The sequence below is a fragment of the Colobus angolensis genome, unplaced genomic scaffold (assembly GCF_000951035.1).
Source record: "Colobus angolensis palliatus isolate OR3802 unplaced genomic scaffold, Cang.pa_1.0 Scaffold237, whole genome shotgun sequence".
Taxonomy (NCBI): Eukaryota; Metazoa; Chordata; class Mammalia; order Primates; family Cercopithecidae; genus Colobus; species Colobus angolensis.
The window spans coordinates 2,391,696-2,402,546 of record NW_012115566.1 but is presented as its reverse complement, the minus strand read 5'-3'; the positions used below and the strand labels follow the sequence as shown (position 1 = coordinate 2,402,546).

The 10,851-nt window shown below is 41.3% G+C and overlaps 1 pseudogene; it reads left to right on the top strand.

Annotated features, from left to right (window-relative positions):
* Window positions 1–4,630: 4,630 nt before the first annotated feature.
* LOC105513893 lies at window positions 4,631–5,405 on the top strand (annotated as a pseudogene).
* The last annotated feature ends 5,446 nt before the right edge of the window (window positions 5,406–10,851 follow it).

Here is a 10,851-nt window from a genome sequence, read left to right as displayed (position 1 = left end):
CAAAACCCTGTCTCTAATAAAAATACAAAAATTAGCCAGGTGTAGTGGCATGCGCCTGTAATCCCAGCTATTGGAGAGGCTGAGACAGGAGAATCACTTGAACCCAGGAGGCGGAGGTTGTTGCAGTGAGCCAAGATCACACCACTGCACTTTAGCCTGGGTGACAGAGTGAGACTCCGTCTCAAACAAAACAAAACAAAACAAAAAAACCAAACTGGTCATCCCTCTGCTCACCTGAGACAAATGCATATCTGATTGTTTCCTCTGCCCTATTGTTTATGTAAAAATGCAGATTCACTGAGCCAAACTAAATTGTGTATTCAGTGAAAGGTTGATCAAGGACTCAAAGGAATGCAACCTTTGTCTTTTGTGTCTTTTCTACCCATGACCTGAAAGACCCCACCACCACTTTGAGTTGTCCAGTCTTACTGGATCAAACAAATGTACATCTTACACATAGTGATTGATGTCTCATGTCTCCTTAAAATGTGTAAAAGCAAGCTGTACGCTGACCACCTTGGGCACAGGTCGTCAGGACCTCCTGAACCTGTGTAACAGGCGTATCCTTAACCTTAGCAAAATAAACTCTAAATTGGTTGAGATCTGTCTCAGATATTTTGGGTTTACAACACACACCTATAATGGTTTAATTGATAAAATAGGGTAAGTAACAGCAACTAATAATAAAATATAACAATTATAACAATATACTGTAATGAAAGTTACATGAATGTGGTCCTCCTCTTTTTCCCTATATAAAGCTTTTTTGTTGTTGTTGTTGCTCTTTGGTTTTGTTGTTAAAACAAGTAATTTATAATCATTTGGTTGGAGAGTTTATTAAAAAAACTCAGTGAGGCACTACAGGTAGATTACGGAAGGTGGATATTAGAAGTTAGGGAATTGTCTGCTTTATTACAGTGAAATTTAAAGTGACAATGCTGGTTTAGCACACTTTTTTTTTTAAGGCAGAGTCTCACTCTGTTGCCCAGGCTGGAGTGCAGTGGCACAATCTTGGCTCACTGCAACCTCCTCCTCCCAGGTTCAAGCAATTCTCATACCTCAGCTTCCCAAGTAGCTGGGACTACAGGTGTGTGCCACCGCACCCAGCTAATTTCTGTAATTTTATAGAGATGGGGGTTTTGCCATGTTGGCCAAGCTGGTCTTGAACTCCTAACCTCAAGTAATCCGCCCGCCTCAGCCTCCCAGAGTGATGGGATTACAGGCCTGAGCCACCGCGCCCAGCCTAGCACGCTCGTAAGTTTAAGAAAGAAATCAGTTTCTTTGTTACTGATGAGTTCAGTTGATTGGCGCATCTTACCCATAATGCCAACATCTGGCGTTGAGTACTCATAGAGGCCAGGCCAGTATCTAATTTTTTTTTTTTAAAACACTTGACAGTTTCTAAGTATCCACATGAAATTGCCTCTTACCTATTTTGTGAAAAGTTCTCTCTGCACTTAGGGGTAAAGGGAAGTCAATAGAATATCAGTTATTCACTTGGCTCAAAGCGTGGCCCTGTTTCTTTTTTTATTTTTTTCTCACGGACCTGGGTCCTAAGCATTGCTTATTTTTAGAAACCCCTAAGGAAAATCCTTTGGCAAAGAACCTGCACAAGTGGCTCTGGAAATTTCAAGGAAGCCAATCTCACCCGCATAGTATAGGCGGGATCCTGTACCACTAGAGCCTACTCGAGTTGATGCCATTGGGCCCTAGAACCTACAGGCCACGCAGAGCATAAGGGGAGGGAGCTGGGACAGCGACATGCTGGGGCGCGGCAAGATGGGGTGACATGGGCCTCACCGCGGCTGAGAACAAAGGAGGGAGCAAAATTGTTCCTGAGGTGGCTCAAATCAAAAAAAGGAGGATATGAGGTCCTTTGATTTAGGTGCTTGATCATATACAAAGGTCCTATCTGGTTCAAATAGAGACTCTCAGGAACAAAACGTGAGAAAGTGACCACTTGTTTCCACTGGGTTTGCAAACCAGTGACCTTTCGCGTAGTTAGGCAAACATGATAACCACTACACTACAGAAACAACCCTGCCAAAAGCTGTTGGCACTGAGGCACCTAGGGCGAGACAATCCAGGTTTGGCTTTAGAAAGTCTATATGTTCTACTCAGATTCTTTTTTTCCTGGTAGTTTTTTCCATATATTTCAGACTTTCTACTTATTAAAATCAAAGATATCACATCCTGACCGTTGTTATTTGCCTACCACAAATTGGTACATATATTCACCAAATATATTTACCAGAATGCCCAGTAAGCTATTCAGAATAATTAAAACTACTGGAAACTTCGCAAGTGCCCATCAGCAGATACATGAATTAATTCACATGAAATAATCTATTGCAACAATAATGAACAATCTACAACTATGGGGATGAATCTCACGGAGATGTCGACTAAAATAAACAAGACAGAAAAGGACAGTACTCTGTGGCTCCACTGATTTAAATTATAAAGCAGGTAACATTCCGCTGTCCAGCCAGAAGTCACAATAGTGCTTCCCTCTGGGAAGAGTGGGTAGTAACTGAAAAGGAACTGGAAATGCTCTGGTTTCCCAGGTGTGTTCATTTTATGTGTACTCATCAAGGGGTGTGTATGTGTGTGTGTGTGCGTGTGTAAGAGGTGGGGAAGGTGGGAGAGAGAGACGGAGAAGGAGGGAGGGAGAGGGAGAGGGAGAGGGAGGGAGAGATTGGGAGAGAGGTGCACAGGGAGAGACTGATAAATTGAAGAAGTAATAGGGTTATGCAGTTGTGGAGACTGGTTAGAAAGTGCTAAATCCATAGGGCAGGCTGTAATAAAAGACAGGCCATCAGAAAAGGCAGGCTGAAAACAATACAGACAATTCAATAAAACCAGAAGTTCTTTGAAAAGTTGTCTACATTGTCTACATTGTCAGCAAACTTGACATTTAGCTAGATTGACTAAGTAAAAACAAAAAAAAAAAAGAAGAGACTCAAAGTACTAAAATTGGAAGTGAAAGCGGGGATGTTATTACTAAATTTACAAAAATAAAAAGAATTATAAGAGTACACTATGAAAATTGTATGCCAGCAAATTGGATGACCTAGATTAAATGAGCAAACTCCTAGAAACACACAATCTACAAAGATTGAATCATAAAGAATTAGAAATCTGAAAAGACCTATAACTAGTAAGGATATTGAAACAGTAATCAAAAACCTACCATGAAAAAAAGCCCTGGACCAGCTGGCTTAACTGATGAATTCTATCAAACATTTAAATAATTAAGCGGTCCTTCTCACACTTTTCCACAAAACTGAAGAGTAGGAAACACTTCCTAACTCATTTTATGAAGCTAGCATTACTCTGATACCAAAGCCAAACAAAGCGATTACGAAAAGAAAGCTACAGGCTAATATTTTTTTATCAGTGCTAAATTCGTCAACAAAATACTGGCAAACTGAATTCAACAACATATTAAAAGGATTATACACCATAGCAAAGTAGGATTTTTTCCTGAAATGATAGGATTCAGAATACAAAACAAGTAATTAACATAATGTATACATAAACAGAATGAAAGAAAAAAGTCTTTTGAACTAATACAAAAAACGCATTTGACAAACTTTAAACACCTTCATGATAAAAAAAAAATTCAATAAAGTACACATGGAATGAAATTCCCTCAATATGATAAAGGCTTTTTATGAACATTACCCTCAATAATGAAAGACTGAAAGTTTTTTTCTGTAAGATCAAGAACAAGACAGGAATGCCTACTTTTAGTACTGTATTTAGCTGGTATTGGCAGTTCTAGATGGGGGGGGGGAAGAAATAAAAAGCATCCAAATTGGAAAAAAAGGTAAAAGTATTTCTGTCACAGATGATGATTTTATGTTTTATATATATATAAACACAAAAAAGTTACAGCCAGTTAACAAATTCGATAAAATTGAAGGATATAAAACTCAGTTACATTTCTATACACTATTAATGAACAATCTGAAAAGACAATTAAGAAAACATTTCCCCGCAGGGCACGGTGGCTCACTCCTGTAATCCTCCCAGCACTTTGGGAGGCCGAGACGGGCGGATCACGAGGTCAGGAGTTTGAGACCAACTTGGCCAATATGGTGAAACCCCGTCTCTACTAAAACTACAAACAAAACAAAAAAATTAGCCGGGCATGGTGGTGCGCACCTGTAGTCCCAGCTACTCGGGAGGCTGAGGCAGGAGAAGCAGAGGCTGCAGTGAGCTGAGATTGCGCCACTGCACTCCATCCTAGGCAATAGAAGGAGACTCCGTCTCCAAAAAAGAAAAGAAAAACATTTTCAATTACAATAGGATCAACAAGAATAAAATACTTAGGATTAAAAGTAATCAAGGAGGAAGAAGACTTGTATGCTGGAGACTACAAAACATAGCTGAAAGGAAGGAAAGAAGACAGCAACGAAAAGAAAGACATTGATGTTCAATTAGTTAACACTAAGAGCTGTCTATGATTCAACATAAACTCTATCAAAATCCCAATAATTTTTACAGAAATAAGCAAATCTATTCTAAAGCTCATATTGAATCTCAAGGGATCCTAAATAGCCAAATTAATCTTGAAAAAGAAGAACAGCTCTTTCCGCCACGCTCGTGACCAGGACCCGTCGCCATGGGCCGCGTGATCGGAGGGCAGAGGAAGGGCGCCGGGTCTGTGTTCCTCGCGCAAGTGAAGCACCTTTAGAGCTCCGCGTGCCTGCACGCCGTGTATTTCGCTGAGCGGCACGGCTACATCAAGGGCACTCTGAAGTATGTCATCCACTACCCGGGCCGCAGCGCGCCCCTCGCCAAGGTGGTTTTCCGAGATCCGTACCTGTTTAAGAAGCGAACGGAGCTATTCATTGCCGCCGAGGGCATTCACACAGGCCAGTTTGTGTATTGCGGCAAGACAGCTCAGCTCAACATGGACAATATGCTACCTGTGGGCCCCATGACTGAGGGTACGATCGTGTGCTGCCTGGAGGAGAAACCTGGAGACCGTGGCAAGCTGGCCAGGGCATCAGGGAACTATGTCACCGTTATCTCCTACAACCCTGAGACCAAGAAGACCCGTGTGAAGCTGCCCTCTGGCTCCAAGAAGGTTATCTCCTCAGCCAACAGAGCTGTGGTTGGTGTGGTGGCTGGAGGTGGCCGAATTCACAAACCCATCTTGAAGGCTGGCGGGGCCTACTACAAATATAAGGCAAGGAGGAACTGCTGGCCACGAGTACAGAGTGTGGCCATGAACCCTGTGGAGCATCCTTTTGAAGGTGGTAACCCCCAGCACATTGGCAAGCCCTCCATCATCCGTAGAGATGCCCCCTGCTGGCCGCAAAGTGGGTCTCACTGCTGCCCACCAGACTGGACTTCTCTGAGGAACCAAGACTGTGCAGGAGAAAGAGAGCTAGTGCTCAATAAAGAGAGCTAGGGGCTCAGTAAAGTTTGTCTTTATGCAAAAAGAAAAAAAAGAAAAAGAAAAAGAAGAACAAAATTGGAGCTTTATACTTCCTGATCTCAACATTTACTTTAAAGCTACAGTAATCAAAACAGTATGGTACTGGCATAAGGAGAGACATACAGACACAAGCGAATAGAGGGCCCAGAAATAAACTGTGGCTTGTATGGGCAACTGAATTGTGAGAAGGGTGCCAGGACCATTTAATGGAGAAAGAACAGACTTTTCAACAAATGGTGCTAGGAAAACTGAATATCTACATGCAAAAGAATGAAGTTGGATGTTCACCTTATAATACATGTAAATACTAACTTAAAACAGATCAAAGACCTAAACATAGTTGCTAAAACTTTAAAATTCTTAGATGAAAACCTTGGGGAAAATCTTCATGACATTTGGCAATGATTTCTTGGATATCATACCAAAAGCACAGAGAACAATAACAAAAATAAATAAATTAGACTTCATCAAATTAGTTACATTTGTAGGCTGGGCATGGTGGCTCATGTCTGTAATCCCAGCACTTTGGGAGGCTTAAGCGGGTGGATCACCTGAGGTCAGGCATTCGAGACCAGCGTGACCAATATGGTGAAACCCCATCTCTACTAAAATTACAAAAATTAGCTGGGTGTGGTGTCCTGCGCCTGTAGTCCCAGCTACTTGGGAGGCCGAGGCAGGAGAATCACTCGAACCTAAGAGGTGAAAATTCAAGTGAGCCAAGATTGTGCCACTACACTCTAGCCTGGGCGACAGAGCGAGACTCTGTCTCAAACAATAAATAAATAAATATTAAAAAATAAAAATAAAATAAAATAAAAACATTTATAGTCAGGGCACTGTTTAGTCAGATTTTATTGAATTATTTATTGAATTAGTCAGGACACAATCAAAAGAGTGAAAAGACAATTCATGGAATGGAAGAAAATATTTGCGCAGCATATGTCTGACAAAGGATTAATATCCAGAATATGTAAAGAACTACTACAACTCAACAGTAACAACAACAACACAACCCAGTTCAGATTGGGCAAAGGACTTGGATCATTTCTCCGAAGATGATAGAAGCACAGGTAGGCAACAAGCACATCAAGAAATGCTCAACTTCACTAACAATTAGGAAAATGCAAATCAGAACCACAGTACTCAGATAGCATCTGAGATCCCTTAGGATGGCTATTAGAAAAAAAGAAAAAGGAAACAAAAAGCAAAAATAAATACCAGGAAGGATATAGAAAATTATTATTCTGGTGCATTGCTGGTGGGAATGTAAAATAGTATAGCCACTGTAGAAAACAGTATGGCAGTTTCTAAAAAAATTAAACATATTATTACTATATGGTCCAGCAATTCCACTTCTAGGTGTTTATCTAAACGAATTGAAAGCAGAAGCTCAGCCGGGCGCGCTGGCTCACGCCTGCAATCCCAGCACTTTGGGAGGCTGAGGCAGGAAGATCACGAGGTCAGGAGATTGAGACCATCCTGGCTAACACAGTGAAACCCCGTCTCTACTAAAAATACAAGTCGGGCGTGGTGGTGGGTGCCTGCAGTCCCAGTTACTAGGGAGGCTGAGACAGGAGAATGACTTGAACCCAGGAGGCGGAGCTTGCAGTGAGCCAAGGTAGAGTCACTGCATTCTAACCTGGGTGACAGAGCGAGACTCCATCTCAAAAAAAAAAAAAAAAAAAAAAAGAAAGCAGAAGCTCAGATACTTGCACCTTGCGCGCCAATTGTTCCCAGCAGCATTAACACAATAGTCAAAAGATGGGGCTGGGCATGGTGGGTCACATCTGTAATCCCAGCAGTTCGGGAGGCTGAGGCTGAAGGACCCCTTGAGGCAAGGAGTTCAAGACTGGACTGGGCAAAATGCAAGACCACTACTTCTACAAAAAAAAATTTAAAATTAGCTGCCACTGCACTCCAGCCTGGTGACAGTGTGAGACCTTGTCATCCCCTCCCCCCCAAAAAAGATATATTTAACCCAATGTCCACTGACAGATAAATAATGTGTGATATATACATGCAATGGGATATATGTTAGCCTTAGAAAAAATGCAATTCTCATAAATACCATGACGTGAATGAACTTTGAGGACATTAAGCTAAGTGAAAAAAGCCAAACAGGACAAATATTGTATAATCCACTTCTATTAGATACATAAAAACACAAGCAAAATTTATAGAGACAGACAATGGGTACCAAGGGCTGAAGGGGAGCAGATGGGAGTTTTTGTTTAATGGTTATAAAGTTTCAGTTTGGGATGCTAAAAAAGTTCTGGAGATGGATGATGGTGATGGTTCCACCACACTGAACGTATTTAATTTTACCAAAATGTACTCTTAAAATGATAAAAATGGCAAATTTTATATTATGTGTGTTTTACCACAATTTTAAAAATGCCATGGGGGAAAGTATGCATAAGGACATAAAGTAAGGGATCTAGAAGAGAAATGTTAAAAATATACAAAACAAAAGCTAACTCTATGTTTAGTTTTTTTCTTTCTTTCTTTTTTTTTTACCTGGCATGGCTCTATTAACTTTATTTATGTATGTATTTATTTATTTTTTTGAGATGGAGTCTCACACTCTCACTCAGGCTGGAGTGCAGTTGCGTGATCTCAGCTCACTGTAACTTCCATCTCCCGGGTTCAAGCAATTCTCCTGCCTCAGCCTCCCAAGTAGCTGGGATTCCAGGTGTGCACCACCATGCCCAGCTAATTTTTGTATTTTTAGTAGAGACAGGGTTTCACCATATTGGCCAGCTTGGTTTCAAATTCCTGACCTGTGGTCCTCTCGCCTCAACCTCCCAAAGTGCTGGGATTATAGTGTGAGCCACCACATCCGGCCAATATTTTTTAAAATGTAGAATTTAAGACAAGAAGCATTACCACAGAGATATTTCATAACAATAAGAGATGCATTTTATAGTAATGGAAGAGACATTTTATAAAAGAGAAATATAAACATTCTAAATGTATATGCATTCAATAACATAGTTTCAAAATATATAGACCAAAAATGATGTGAAAACTTATGTCCACACAAAAATTTGTATAAAATGGTTCATAGCAGCTTTATTTGTAATAGCAAAACACTGGAAAGCATCAAAATGTCTTTCAATATGTGAATGGTTAAATAAACAGTTGTCCATCCATACCATGGAATACTCAACAATAACAACTCAGGAGCTGTTGATATCACGAGTTGGATGGATCTTGAGGAAACTAGGTTGTGGAAAAGGCCAATCTTTAAAGGTCATCTGTTATATGATTTTATATCTATAACATTCTCAAAATGAAAAAGAATTGTAGAATTTTTGTCAAGGCTGGACACAGTGGCTCATGCCTGTAATCCAAGCACTGTGGGAGGCCAAGGCAAGAGGATCACTTGCAGTCAGGAGTTTGAGACCAGCCTAGCCAACATGGTGAAACTTCATTTCTACTGAGAATAGAAAAAATAGCCAGGCCTGGCAGCTGACACCTGTAATCCCAGCTACTTGGGAGGCAGAGGCAGAGGCAGGAGAATCACTTGAACGCAGAAGCAGAGGTTGCAGTGAGCCAAGATTGCACTCCAGCCTGGGCGACAGAGCGAGACTCTATCTCAAAAAAAAAAAAAAAGAATTTTTGTCAAGAGGAGAGGTAAGTGGGTATGACTAATTAAGGGCTGGCATTCACAGTGAGATCTTTGTGGTGCTGGAATTGTTTTGTGTCTGGTTTCCAGTGTTAGCTACACAAATCTACACATGATAAAAATTATCTAGAACCATACACACATGTCATACTAATGTCAAATTCCTGTGTTTGATATTGTGTTATATAAGAAGTAACCATTGGGCCAGCACATTGGGTGACTCACCCCTGTAATCCTAGCACTTTGGGAGGCTGAGATAGGTGGATCATCTGAGGTCAGGAATTCAAGACTAGCTAGGCCAACATGGTGAAACCTTGTCTCTACTAAAAATACAAAAATTAGCTGCGCATGGTGGTGGGTGACCATAATCCCAGCTACTCTGGAGCCTGAGGCAGGAGAATCGCTTGAACCCAAAAGGCGGAGGTTGCAGTGAGCCAAGATCATGCCACTGGACTCCCTCCTGGGTGACAGAGCGAGATTCCGTCTCAAAAAAAAAAAAAGAAGAAGTAATCTTTGTAGGAAACTGGGTTAAGGGTACAGGGGAGTTCTCTACTTTCTTTGTAACTCCTTGTTAACCTATTATAATTTCAAAATTACAGCTTAAGAAGACCTGATGGTTCACAGGAACTAAATAGTGAAAGAAAAACAACGACAAAACCACGCTGGAACTAAAAACAGGAAAATCCACACTCATGGCTTAAGATTTTCCATACTTCGTGTGAGGTCACAGGGCAAACCACTGCCCCCAAAACTGGAGAGACAGAAAGGCAAATACAGAGTACCACAACTTACCAGACCAGAAACCCAAAGAGCAAAATCCTCCATGTGAATCAGTGCTGGAGCAGGGACACCTGAGCTGTAATTAAGAAACTGCTCGAGGCTTTCTGTGGACAAATCTCAAGGAAAAATCTCCGGCTATAAATTTGTGAACTTTATGTCAGGGGCTCAACCAGGTTCTCACAATGAGGGAGAAAAATCCCCTCTGGTAGCGGGTGGGGCAAGAAGCAGTTTGCAACAGGCCAGAGCATTCTGTTCTTCTTCTTCTTTATTTTTTTTTTGAGACAGAGTCTCGCTCTGTCACCCAGGCTGGTGTGCAGCGGCACGATCTCAGCTCACTGCAACCTCCACCTCCTGGGTTTTAAGCAGTTCTTTCTGCCTCAGCCTCCTGAGCAGCTGGGATCACAGGCACCTGCCACCACGCCCGGCTAATTTTTGTATTTTTAGTAGAGACGGGGTTTCACCTTACTTGGGGTTGGCCAAGCTGGTCTTGAACTCCTGATCTCAGGTGATCCACCTGCCTGGCCTCCCAAAGTGCTGGGATTACAGGCGTGAGCCACTGCGCCAGGCCCATTCTGTTCTTCTTAACAAGGTCTGCACTCAGGAGAAACCATTTAATCTCAATCTAACCTGCGGGGGTTTTATCAAGAGCCCAATGGATCTACGGGAAGGGAAATAACAACTCCAGCCCACTTTAGCCATCCAGTACCACCGAAAGTGGGAAAAAACCTAAAAAGCATGTTTAAAACTCACAGTCCAGAGACACAAGCTCACTAATAGACTGAGACCTACTTGTGAGACTACAGAATGATTTTCTCCCTCCACATTTTGTCACCACATTACTAAAGGCCTGCTTGCAGCAGCTCATTTTACCCAGTACAGCATGTCCTGCTATCAAGAAAAAAATAACAAGACATTTAAAAAAAAAAAAAAAAAAAATAAAAAAAAAAAAAAAAAAAAAAAAAAAAAAAAAGAATTTTTGTCAAGAGGAGAG